We start from the raw sequence: 12,886 nt of genomic DNA on the forward strand, positions 1-12,886 counted from the left end.
CAGACAAGCAGTAAGTCTATCACCATAACCTTCCTTACATAATTCTGAAGTGCGAATGTGTTAAAGTGTGCGCAAATCTCCATAAAACTATTTTGTTTCAATTTTATTGTGATATAATTATAAAACGTCAAATTTGCTTAAACTAAATGTTGAAAGAAAGATGGCCATCTTTGCTGCCTCTAGATCGCAGGCTCCAGGGCTTGATTCCCGGTTAGGTTTTCTTCGGTCGGCTGCAGGGTATTGGTGTTTTCCTAAGCATTTCATCACTATGACGCCGTTGTGGTGTCATGTAGAAAAACTTGCACCAGGCAGCCGGACAACCCTAAGGCGTATGTAAATGTAAGCTTGCTCGGTGTATACTGCTGATGAAATCTTCTCGGGCTTCCATCAGGGTAGCTGCGTCGAAAATACGCGACGTTTCGATGAGTGTCATTCTCATCATCTTCTGGCGAAGTGTCCATGGACCGCCGCCGTCTTCTATACAGGGTGGTCCATTGACAGTGACCGGGCCAAATATCTCACTAAATAAGAGTCAAACGAAGAAAATACAAAAAACCAAACTTGTCTAGCATGAAGGGGGAAACCAGATGGCGGTATGGTTGGCCCGCTAGATGGCACTGCCATAAGTCAAACGGATATCAACTGCCGTTTTTTTTAAAATAGTAATCCCCATTTCTTATTACATATTCGTGTATTACGTAAAGAAATATGAATGTTTTAGTTGGACCACTTTTTTCGCTTTGTGATAGATGGCACTGTAATAATCACAAAAGTATAATGTCGTGGTATCACCTAACATTCCGCCAGTGCGGACGGTATTTGCTTCGTGATACATTACTCGTGTTAAAATGGACCGTTTAACAATTGCGGAAAAGGTCGATGTCGTGTTGATGTGTGGCTATTCTGACCAAAATTCCCAAAGGGCGTGTGCTGTGTATGCTGCTCGGCATCCCGGCCGACATCATCCAAGTGTCCGGACCGTTTGCCGAATAGTTACGCTATTTAAAGAAACAGGAAGTGTTGAGCCACATGTGAAACGTCAAACACGACCTGCAAAAAATAATGATGCCCAAGTAGGTGTTTTAGCTGCTTTCGCGGCTAATCCGCACATCAGTAGCAGACATATTGCGCAATGATCTGGGATCTCAAAAATATTGGTGTTGAGAATGCTACATCAACATCGATTGCACCCGTACCATATTTCTATGCATTAGGAATAGCATGGCGACGAATTTGAACGTCGTGTGCAGTTCTGTCTCCCTGCACAAAAGAAATTACGGGACGATGAAAAATTTTCTGCACGCGTTCTGTTTAGCGACGAAGCGTCATTCATCAACAGTGATAACGTAAACCGGCATAATATGCACTGTTGGGCAACGGAAAATTCACGATGGCTCCGACAAGTGGAACATCAGCGACCTTGGAGGGTTAATGTATGGTGCGGCATTGTGGGAGGAACGATAATTGGCCCCCATTTTATCGATGGCAATCCAAATGGTGCAGTGTATGCTGATTTCCTACGTAATGTTCTACCGATGTTACAAGAGTTTTCACTGCATGACAGAATGGCGATGTACTTCCAACATGATGGATGTCCGGCACATAGCTCGCTTGCGGTTGAAGCGGTATTGAATAGCATATTTCATAATAGGTGGATTAGTCGTCGAAGTACTATACCATGGCCCTCACGTTCACCGGATCTGACGTCCCCGGATTTCCGTCTGTGGGGAAAGTTGAAGGATATTTTCTATCGCGATCCACCGACAATGCATCAGCGCATTGTCAAGGCATTTGCAAACATTACGGAAGGCGAACCACTCGCTGTTGAGAAGAATATCATTACACCTATTGCCAAATGCATTGAGGTTGACGAACATAATTTTGAGCATTTATTGCGTTAATGAGGTATTTACAGGTAATCACGCTGTAACAGTATGCGTTCTCAGAAATGATAAGTTCACAAAGGTACATGTATCACATTGGAACAACCGAAATAAAATGTTCAAACGTACCTACGTTCTGTATTTTAATCTAAAAATCCTAACTGTTACCAACTGTTCGTCTAAAATTGTGAGTCACCCTATATATAGCTGGTCAGTGGCGCTCGGCAGCCGTCCCTCCCCAACCCTCCTACCGGCGCTGGGCTGCTTGCGGCGGTGTTGGGGGGGGGGGGGGGGTGCGGTGGGTAAGGGGGGGGGGGGGGAGCGACGCTGGCCCCTTGCCGCGTCAGTCTACCTTATAACAGCTGAACGTTAGCAGCTGAACACTGTCCTGGCGAATAGCTGCTATTGTGGCTATTTGTATAACCGTTAGAAGTGTCTTCGTACTGTAATTTTCCTGCAGTAAAGGGTCAAAGATTGAATATTACGCATTACCACCCGCTTAGGGAAATAGAATAAATCACGTGATTCTTTTTCCATTAGATGTCGTCTACTGTGCGCTTACGGATGTTTGATTAGAAAACCCGGAAAATAAATAACTAACGGTAGCAAATTACTCAAGTATTGATGATACATTCTTCCGTTTCCCAAAATCTTTATCGGTTATCGAGAAACCCCTAAGAAAAATGGTTTTCTAATACGAAAACCTGAGAGTATTCTTGGAATTTTTACCTGTTTCCGAGATACAGACGTTCAAATACATCCTACAAGAATAGATAAAATACGCAAGTGCAATACGATAAGACACAAAAACGTAGTATATAAATTGACGTAGCATGGAGAAATTTGCTGTAAAGTGTCTCCGTCATCATCAGATGAATTCTGGGAACCACATGTCGTTGTGCTGAAGCGTGTGGAAAATTTTTGTTCACGTATAATCCGACCTGAGGTGTGAAAAAGTTTTGACTTATTTCAGTTTCACATAAGTAAACTATCAAAATTTTACTGACATACGGCGTTCGTTTCATATAAGCGAGATATCCTTCTGCGACAGCAAAAAGAAGGGAACTAGCGCAAAAACCCTCTGTAACGGTACGTCACATAAATTGACATTTTAAAAATGAGAAAGGTTTTTGCTTGTGTGACGTTATGAGCACTAAAGAAATTTCGTTATTACGTCGACGGAAAAAGGGTAATAATATTTTGCGACCACCAGGCGCGTAGTTATGTCCTGACGTGCCGCTTACAGCACAAACGTGTGACAAGGTGGATTTTAGCTTTGCAAAGTTACGTCTTCCAAATCAGACACGTAAAAGAACGGATAATGTGACTGCAGGCGCATTGTCTAGATTACCTAGAGGTTTACCCGTGTTTGCGAGCTTAGTAGAACCGTCTACGGAGTTTAAAATACTGTTGCTTAACTGTATCACCAGAGGGAACAAATATGTACGCATGCGTCGCGAGATCGCACATATGCAGCGTGACGATCCGTTCTGGTACGGGATAATTGACTCACTAAATAACTACCCAAGTGGATAATTTGGCAAATTATATAAGATACAAAATTACATTTTTTGTAACAGAACGAAAGAAACTTCAGAAACTAGTGTGTTTGTATACCGACACGGTCAGTTAACAATCTGATATACTACACTCATGATTGTTGGGGACATTTCGGTGGCAAGAAGTGGGGTGATCTGTTAATTAGATAGTGTTATCTCCCGAACTTACACCGTAAGGTCAAAATACTTGTGAGGTCTTGCCTCATTTGTCAAAAAACCAAACCATGTACTCGTAGTACTAGGAATGAACTACACCCCACAGTTGCTGTCGATGTCGATGTAACCGGACCCTCGCCGATAGCAAGAGGAGGGGTAAAGTATGTGACAGCCGTGCTTGATATTTTCTCAAAACATCTGAAACTGCATCTCACAAGAACCTCCACTACAAAAACTCTGGTCCGAAAAATTGTATCAGACTATATACCAGACGTCGGGAAACAGTTGACCTTGCTGACAGACAACGCCAGATATTTCAAAAGCCAGGACTGGAAAATGTTTCTGCGGGAACATGACATTAAACATATTTTAGCGTCATTAATTAACACAAGCTTGAATCCCGTGAAACGTTGTTTTCTCGATTTTAATCGATTTGTCCCGACACATGCGGCAAATCATCAAACTAAGTGCGTTGAGTTGTTACCACATTTTGAGAGAATTCATAACAATGTGCCTCATGAAGCCACGGAGTGCACGCCTTGTGAAATTATGATGCTGAATGTACTTGACAATGAGTGGCTGAAAGCTCTGCTACGTAGTCCAAGAGTCATAACTAGAGAGCAAAAGTTACAACAAGCTCTGCTTGCACTGCAGCGTCATGCAACAATTAGGAAAGAAAAATATGATAAGAGTTTGAACACACTCTACAGTTACAACAGAGGAGACTTGGTGATGTTAAAAAGTATTCGAGTATCAAAAGGATTAACAAAAAGTGGCGTGGAGATACATCATGATGGGTGTTACCTTGTGGCACACCAAGATTCAGGAAAAGTAAAAGGATTATATCCCCACAAAGATCTGAAGCCGTTCATACCCATGGAAACGCAACCTGATGCTCCAATGAAAATAAAACTCATATGGAAAGTGTACAGAGATTGGTTATTAAGTGTAAGTACATAGTTAATTAAGATATATTTTATGTATCTTGAATTTTGTGTGTATGCTTATTATATATATGGATGTGGTAGTTTTCAAGTAGAGATGTGAGTAAGTTTCTAAGGAATGAGAGTTATGTATTTAATTGTGAGTGTGTTTGTGTGTGTGTGTGTGTGTGTGTGTGTGTGTGTGCGTGTGTGTGAAGAGAAGACTACTAAATGAAAACGCTTAATGGCGTTGGGCACAAAATCGAAAACAAAAATGGCTTTGAGCATGGTTGCTGGAACACGTGGTAGCCACAAACCACAAACAGAATGCGAGAAAACTGAGGATTTATTCTCTAAACAGTATAATAACTGAAGGTTTGGCAGATAATTAATATCTACATTGATTCCAGCTTGGAAGCGCGTGCAGTTGCAGTCAGACAAGCAGGGCAACTGTAACCGCAACAAAAATGAAAAGAAATGAATCCGTGTTGAATGGCTACACATACTCCTTGTAAAAACCTACTGAACTCACGAGTCCAGGAAGACCAATTGGTCGAAACTTTAAATAAGAGGTGCTAGCTAAATCAGTCACTTGATACACAGTGAAAAGTCGTATTTGGAAGTAGTTCTGATTTAGCTAAAGGATGGAATATTACTGAGAAATTTAAAGGCCATATTTCTTATGTAGCTCAAGTAATATGTGCTAATATGTTCCAATTTATAACTGAGATTATTCGGAGGCTTAGATAGTGCAATATGGATGAAGTGAGTCACTAATCGAAATGCGATATAAAAACTGAACATTATACTGTATGTTGCCACAATGACTGTTGACTGTATTTCGCAGTTGTTCAAATACTGCTAGTTAAGATAGCGGTATACGTGGCGGCACTTTCCACAAAATACATATCTTAATATGCAAAATAGTACGGACATTTAGAGTGTGGAGAAACGTTTCTGTGGACAAGATAATCTTCCTATGAATGGAATATTCCCAGCGGACTGTGAAGTGACACTACCGGTAGCGCGCAGTAATCTGTGGATCCAGGGGCCAACAAACGCACACTTGAAAGGACGCAAGCGAACGTAGCGCAGCGAGACAGTGTCACAGCTCTGTACTTGCATGAACACTCGCATGTGTATTTGTCCTGTTCTGCTGATGAACTGATGCTACGTCGAATGCTTTTGTGTTAAACGCGAGGGGAGCAGCCAGCAGGCATTCCTGACTGCACAGCTGATGCGTGGCGCCTGGTGACTGATTGTCAGCTGCCAGAGCGGACGTCACAGAGCAGGTCAACGAACTGTTGCTGCTAGCGGCAGGCTGCGGTACACGCTTCCGTCGGCGCCCAACAACAACTCGCCGATATCTCCAGCACTAGACCAACATCGATGATCGATGGCTCTTACCTTGATGCAACTTTGAAATGTACCTAATGATGACAGTGAAAAAATAATTACCAACTTCAATGTAAACTTGTAACTCTCCTAATGTGCAAAGGACACAGAAAGTGGAAAAACTGAATGCATATGTAAAATATTAACGAATATTCCAAATAATTTAGTAAACTATATATATATTGTTGCGGTGTACATGTGCAGGTTATACAAACTAGGTTCCAAGACAGTTGCAAATAATCCAGGCACAGACAGACATTTTTCCCAAGAAAGACCTTTTATAGTTGAAGACAAACGTACTATGTATGTAATTTCCATTAACATCTTGTTGTAATGTATATATATATATATATATATATATATATATATATATATATATATATATATAGATATAAATATTTCTTTGTTGATTAATTCAACAGACATATTATCAGCATAAGTAATATAAAGAGAGACTCAATGTCAACAATCCAAAGTCTTTGGGCGAGGTTTTTGACCAATTTTTCCTTAGGCCTGTAACCCAAATTGGGGAACATACGCCAATTAGTACCCAGTCTGTAGGATTCTGGATTGTTCACATTCCTGATAAAACGGAGAGTTGGAACTAGTAAATGTACTCGCCTGTAATAGTGAGATCGATAAAAACACATGAACTATATATGACACATTTAATTATATATATTGAACTAAATGGACCTACCATATTTATGGGAACATGTACACTGAACTAATAATGTGACAAACAGTGAGATTGTAATTAATATGTGAACAATACTAAGTACACCCTCACTTGGTGGCCCATGTGGCGGTACGTCACATAAAATGATATTTTTATAAAGAAAAGGGTTTTTGCTTGTGTGACGTGTGAACTATAAATTATTTCAAGACTGCGTACCTGTTTGCAATGTATAATATATATTAAAAAGTGTAATTATTACTACCAAAACTCACAAACAGCGATGTGATTAACAAAGAACATTTTTGTCTGTAATCTCTGTATAATGAAAATGAACATGACCAGAGACTGTTGTTTATTGAACTCTCTCTACTGTTTTGTTTCGTCTATCAGAAGCCCACCATTGTATTGTAGTGTGGTATTTAAAGTAAGTTTGGCTGTAATTTAACAAAATATACTTATAATTGTTATGAGAAAATGTGCATTATTGATTTAGTGGGCACCTCTCATGATAGTAATCATTAATTATAATTAACAAATTTATTTTCAGAACTTTGTGTTGAGGGAGCTCATCTTCCCAGCAGAATTTGGTCAGCCATTATGCTGACGATTTTCTGTAATTAGAAATTCATGTCATAATATTAAATGTAAACATGTGAGATTTCCCTATTTTCACCTTCCAATAGTTTTAGAGTCGATAGAGTAAAAATACATTTCATTTATTAATATTTAGACTACTGGATGAGTTCAGTAAGTTTTAAGTTTGGCCACTTGATGGCAGATTAGATTCTCTCCAGTTTTGCCTTGAAAATAACGAATAATAAATAATGAAAACTATTTCATTCAAGGAACATAACAATATCTCAATTACTTTATGGAGATTGGTACATAATGATCAGTAGACGCCTGAGAAGCAAATTAATTATTACATGTTGTGTAAAAGGGTGCACATTTTCTTTTCAAAATAGCACCACTCATACAAACTATCTATTAGAAGGCGGTGAGTACCGCAATGTGTTTAAAATATTATTCTTTACATACTTTGGATGGCCGAGATCTGTACACATGTTATCATGGTAATGGGTTATTATATTCTAGCACACAACTGAGTCGTGCGTGGCTCGTGTTCGTGTCATCTCTTATTTAACATCTAGTGTTTGTACCATCCTGCCACCTCGTTATGTTCATTTTCAGTTACTGGTGTCTCTTAGTTGCTGCCTTGCCTACCAGTGAGCAGCAGAAGTACCGCTAATCGATATAGCTCTGGACTGCTATTACTCCCCAGTCGTCATGTGTTATCAGTTGGACCAGCAGTCCAGTCGGGATGCAACAGCAGTGAAGTTAGGGGGACGGAGCGCCAATGAGACGCTGACAGCTAGTGTGCGCCGACCACTGGCGACACAAATGAAATGTCAGACGCAGCGAGATTAGAGCAGGATGAGCGTTGGTGGTCGTTCGGTTGATCGTCCCATTGGCCGGCGTATATTTGCTTCTTTCAACGTTTCCAGGTCTGGGCAGTTGCTCGGTTGGCGTGGAACAGTGTGGAAGTCTCTGTGGCGCGTGTTGGGCCGGGGCTTGGCGGCGTCCACGCTTGGTCAGTGTGTTCCCTTTGCTACGATGACCGTGGATCACCAGCCCCGGACACAAAAAGTAAGTTATCCTATCGCTTGGTCCATTGACTGTCTGTCGTTTGGGTTCTCAACAGATCGTCAATGGTTGGTCCTACTGCCTGTCTCACCTAAGCGAGCATTAGTGTTTAAATTCCAGGTCGACTCCCGAACATCTGGGCACCCTTGTGTTTACTGTCCCTATTCTAAAAATTTATTCTTGTTGTTGGTCCTTGTATGGCTTCTAGCTGATTTTTTTAAAAATTGTAGCTGATTTGCTCTTAGGGCCTTCAGCCTAGTTAAAATAACTGTTTCACATGAGACCTTCAATTTTTAAATTTTTTAATGTTGTTGAATTTTAATTGTTGGCCTTCAGCCGATTTTGAGTTCGAGTTGTTTTTAAGGCCTTTAGCCTATTTGAAATTGAAAAATTGTTCAAATATGTGTGAAATCTTATGGGACTTAATTGCCAAGGTCATCAGTCCCTAAACTTAGACACTACTTACCATAAATTATCCTAAGGACAAACACGCACACCCATGCCCAAGGGAGGACTCGAATGTCTGCCGGGACCAGCCGCACAGCCCATGACTGCAGCACCTCAGACTGCTTGGCTAATCCCGCATGGCAATTTGAATATAACTTGTTACTTCAGCCTAACCTTACGCTCCAATAAAGTTAGAAAAACAACACTAATTAAAACACAAATAACTAATAAAAGAAAATTTGAAATAAACATAAATAAATCATAAAGTATCAATACTATTTTTAGAAAAAATCTACATAGATGAATTCTAAATTCAACACATTAATCTGTCAAAATAGTATATTAATTAATATTAATCAATATAATAAAAATATTTTAACCAGATGATCCTTTCGTGCTAATATGGATTAATAGTCTATGGATAGAAACCAACCTGGCTCACGCCAGTCTAAACTCAGATCATGTAAGAATTGAAAGGTTGAACAGACCTAATCACTGGGCTCCTGCACCCAAAATTTTTCTTAATCCAACATCGAGGTTACAATCTGGTTTGTCGATATGAGCTCTCAAAAACCATTATGCTATTATCCCTTAGGTAACTTAATCTTATGATCATAAATTATGGACCAAAACAACAAACATAAATCAGTGATATAATATTGAAGAGTTTATTTATTCTTCATGTCACCCCAACAAAACATTATCATTAAATACAGAAAGACAAACAAAGAACTATATAAAAGTAAAATGTTAAGATCTATAGGGTCTTCTCATCCTAAAGAAGAATGTAAGCCTTTTGACTCAAAAGTTCAATTCAAAATCAATGTTAAACTCTTAAAGTTTGGATATGACTTTTATCAACCTCATTTATTAATAATAAAAACATATACAAATTCAGTAGGTTATAGCTATACCTCACTAAATTATCAAGATTTACATAAGAATTAAAGATATTCTATATAGAAAATTAAAATACAATGAAGATGTTTGCTACCCTTTCTTCAATATGGTATTACAGAGTCCAGTGTCCTGGACCCTTAACATTGAGGAAAATAATTTACCAATAGATTGTAGATGCTATATTCATGCATGTAGATACTCATTAAGAAATGATTAGAACCCAGTAAAACGCATGTTTCCAAGGTAAAGAAAAAAAACATTATTTACATCAAGAATCATAATTATGTTCTATAATTAGTAGACAACGTTAATTCATACTTTTTCACTATGTAAATGCAGTCAAATTCTGTTGTACCTATAATGAATATATTTGAATTCATTAACCACAACGTCTACCAGCCAAATATTACCCTTAGCTTAAAGATATTTGGGTCCCATTACTTGAACAAAAACATGGCTTTATTATTAACGATATTTTATACTTTATTTATGAAGATTTTCAGATAACTGGGAATTTAGGTAACTGGATTAATATAGGTTTTCCAAGGTATAAAAGAAATTCCAAAACCTTTGTAGAGAAAATTAATTTTGAAATAATAAACTATTATGATACTTTACTGAATGACTATCTATTTCTTGATGATCCATTATTAACTTATAGCAAAAATAATTTACTTCAGAAGACTAGGTTGAAATTAACTTTCGAAAATTTTAAAGAATCAATAATGATGATAAATAATCATAACAGGAAATCAGTTAGAAAATGTTTTATGACTTTTGAGATAAAATTATTAGATTATATTAAATACAGAACAGACATAGAAATGAAACAACAAGCTATAGAATTTCAGCAACTACAACAACCACTGTATGTAAACGACAAGGAGTGCTTGAAGTGTAAAACTATGATATCTGATTTAGTGGGAATGAAGAAACATCAGATTATCTGCATTACTACATCAAAACAGTATGCCAAGAAAAACTATTTTTAAGTAGGTTGTTATTTTCTGAAAATCATCTCTCAGGAAGATTATCAGCTTACAATAGTGGAAGACCTAAAGTAGATAAAATATTTTTTCTGAGAAGTTATGAATGTCCGATTATGAATTAGTAGAGCATGTGATTTAAGTTTAGTTTGGTGTACACAGAGTAGATAAAAGTAAAGAAACGTATAATATTCACTTCAACAGTCTATCTTGTTTTGTTGATAAATTAAGTAACCAACACAGCGATATAGTTGATGAAATAAATGAGAAGGAAAAAATTTATGAAGAGCTTTTGACTAAGCCAACTATAAAAGATAAACCTATTTTAATTGTGGAAGAAAATGAACCAATTGTATGAGACAGCTTACCAAGAGAAGAACTTCAACAAACTGTTATTTCTGTATACAATACGATGGTGGATAAAACGAATGTGGATAAAAATCTCTAGAAGAATTAATTGGAACAGAAGGATATAAGATTAAAGAAAAGAGGAATGTATCTAATAAGGCAAAGGAAACATTAAAAACAGTTAATTAACAAATATACTTCAAGTACCAGTAGTCTGTTTCTTAAAATATTCATAAACAACACATACTTCATCAACATTCAAATCAAATATACAGTTCAAAGACTCATCTGTTAACTGATTTATGAATACAGATACATCATCACCTGGATAAGAAATAGATAGAAAACGTTTAAGTGAAAATTTCTTCAAATATATAAATTAAAAGTTACAATATCTTTATCTATCCTACTATTATGTATATTATCTGATCCTAAACACTTTACATATACTTTATTATCTTTATGTCTCAACATCTGTTCAATAAGATATACATCTGGATATACGTTATCTGAAATTCTTGTTCAAAAATATTTCCTTTAATATCTTTCAACTTTTATGTAATTCGATCTGAATATGTAACATCTTCAGTTTCAATTAACTCTGTACACCAATTAGCAGTGTATCCTTTCTCAAAAATACCTTTCAGTGTACTTATCATAACTTTATTACAAATAGAATACTTTGCTTTAGTTGGTTTTGTAATAACCATTGCATTAGATTCATAATATTTCTCATTAATTTTTATTGGTTTTATTTTTATAGTTAAATGTTTTGTGTTGCTACATTCATCACCTAATTTTGAAATAATTTCTATTCACTTATAGTTACGTTGAAGGGAAAACTATTTCCACATTTTTTCTTTTAATGTCCTATTAAATCTTTCGACAACAGATGCTTTTATTTCAGAATATATTGAATAATGGTTAACATTGTATTTTTCATTAATACTTCAAAATCATTATTATAGAATTCTGGACCATTGTCTGTTCATAAATTTTTAGGATTTTTGTTTCTAAATATTTTTTTTAATCATGACTTACATTTTTTCCTGTTTTATCTTTCACTGGAATATACCAAGCACTTTTAGAAAACACATGACAGTTAAGAAATATTTTGATATTCCTCTTCATTTTCCAGAATCCATGTCAACTAAGTCAGCTTGCCATAAATCTATTTGAAAAGTTACAAATTTTCTTCTAATTTTTTTCTCATTGGTTTATGTAGTTCATTAATCACGTCTTCTCTTATGAACCATTTGTTCACATCACTGTTTAACACATTTATTCTTTTTAGTTTTACAAATTGCAAATTTGCCTTCAACTCGCTGCCTTTTATTTTTAGTTGTTAGTCTGTGAGGATTATGTGTTTCTGTAATTTTTTTACATTTCAAACAGTACATATAATCCAGAATGGGATTTTCACTCTGCAGCGGAGTGTGCGCTGATATGAAACTTCCTGGCAGATTAAAACTGTGTGCCCGAGCGAGATTCGAGAATCTCATTCTGGAAACATCCCCTAGGCTGTGGCTAAGCCATGTCTCCGCAATATCCTTTCTTTCAGAAGTGCTAGTTCTGCATGGTTCGCAGAAGAGCTTCTGTAAAGTTTGGAAGGTATGAGATGGATACTGACAGAAGTAAAGTTGTGAGTACCGGTCGTGAGTCGTGCTTCGGTAGCTCAGTTGGTAGAGCACTTGCCCGCGAAAGGCAAAGGTCCCGAGTTCGAGTCTCGGTCGGGCACACAGTTTTAATCTGCCAGGAAGTTTCAGTACATATAGTAGTCCATTTATATAGCTTAAAATATATCCATCTAAATGATTCAATCTTTCTATATCTCTACCAAATTTTTAATCTAATTTTGGAACAATAACTTTAAGTGAACTTCCTATCGAATGAATCTTCGTTTTCATCAGATCTATCTCCTTATTATGATGTGACATGATGCCATCATTAATTCCAAATTCTTTCT

The sequence above is a fragment of the Schistocerca gregaria genome, chromosome 3 (genome assembly GCF_023897955.1).
Source record: "Schistocerca gregaria isolate iqSchGreg1 chromosome 3, iqSchGreg1.2, whole genome shotgun sequence".
Classification (NCBI taxonomy): Eukaryota; Metazoa; Arthropoda; class Insecta; order Orthoptera; family Acrididae; genus Schistocerca; species Schistocerca gregaria.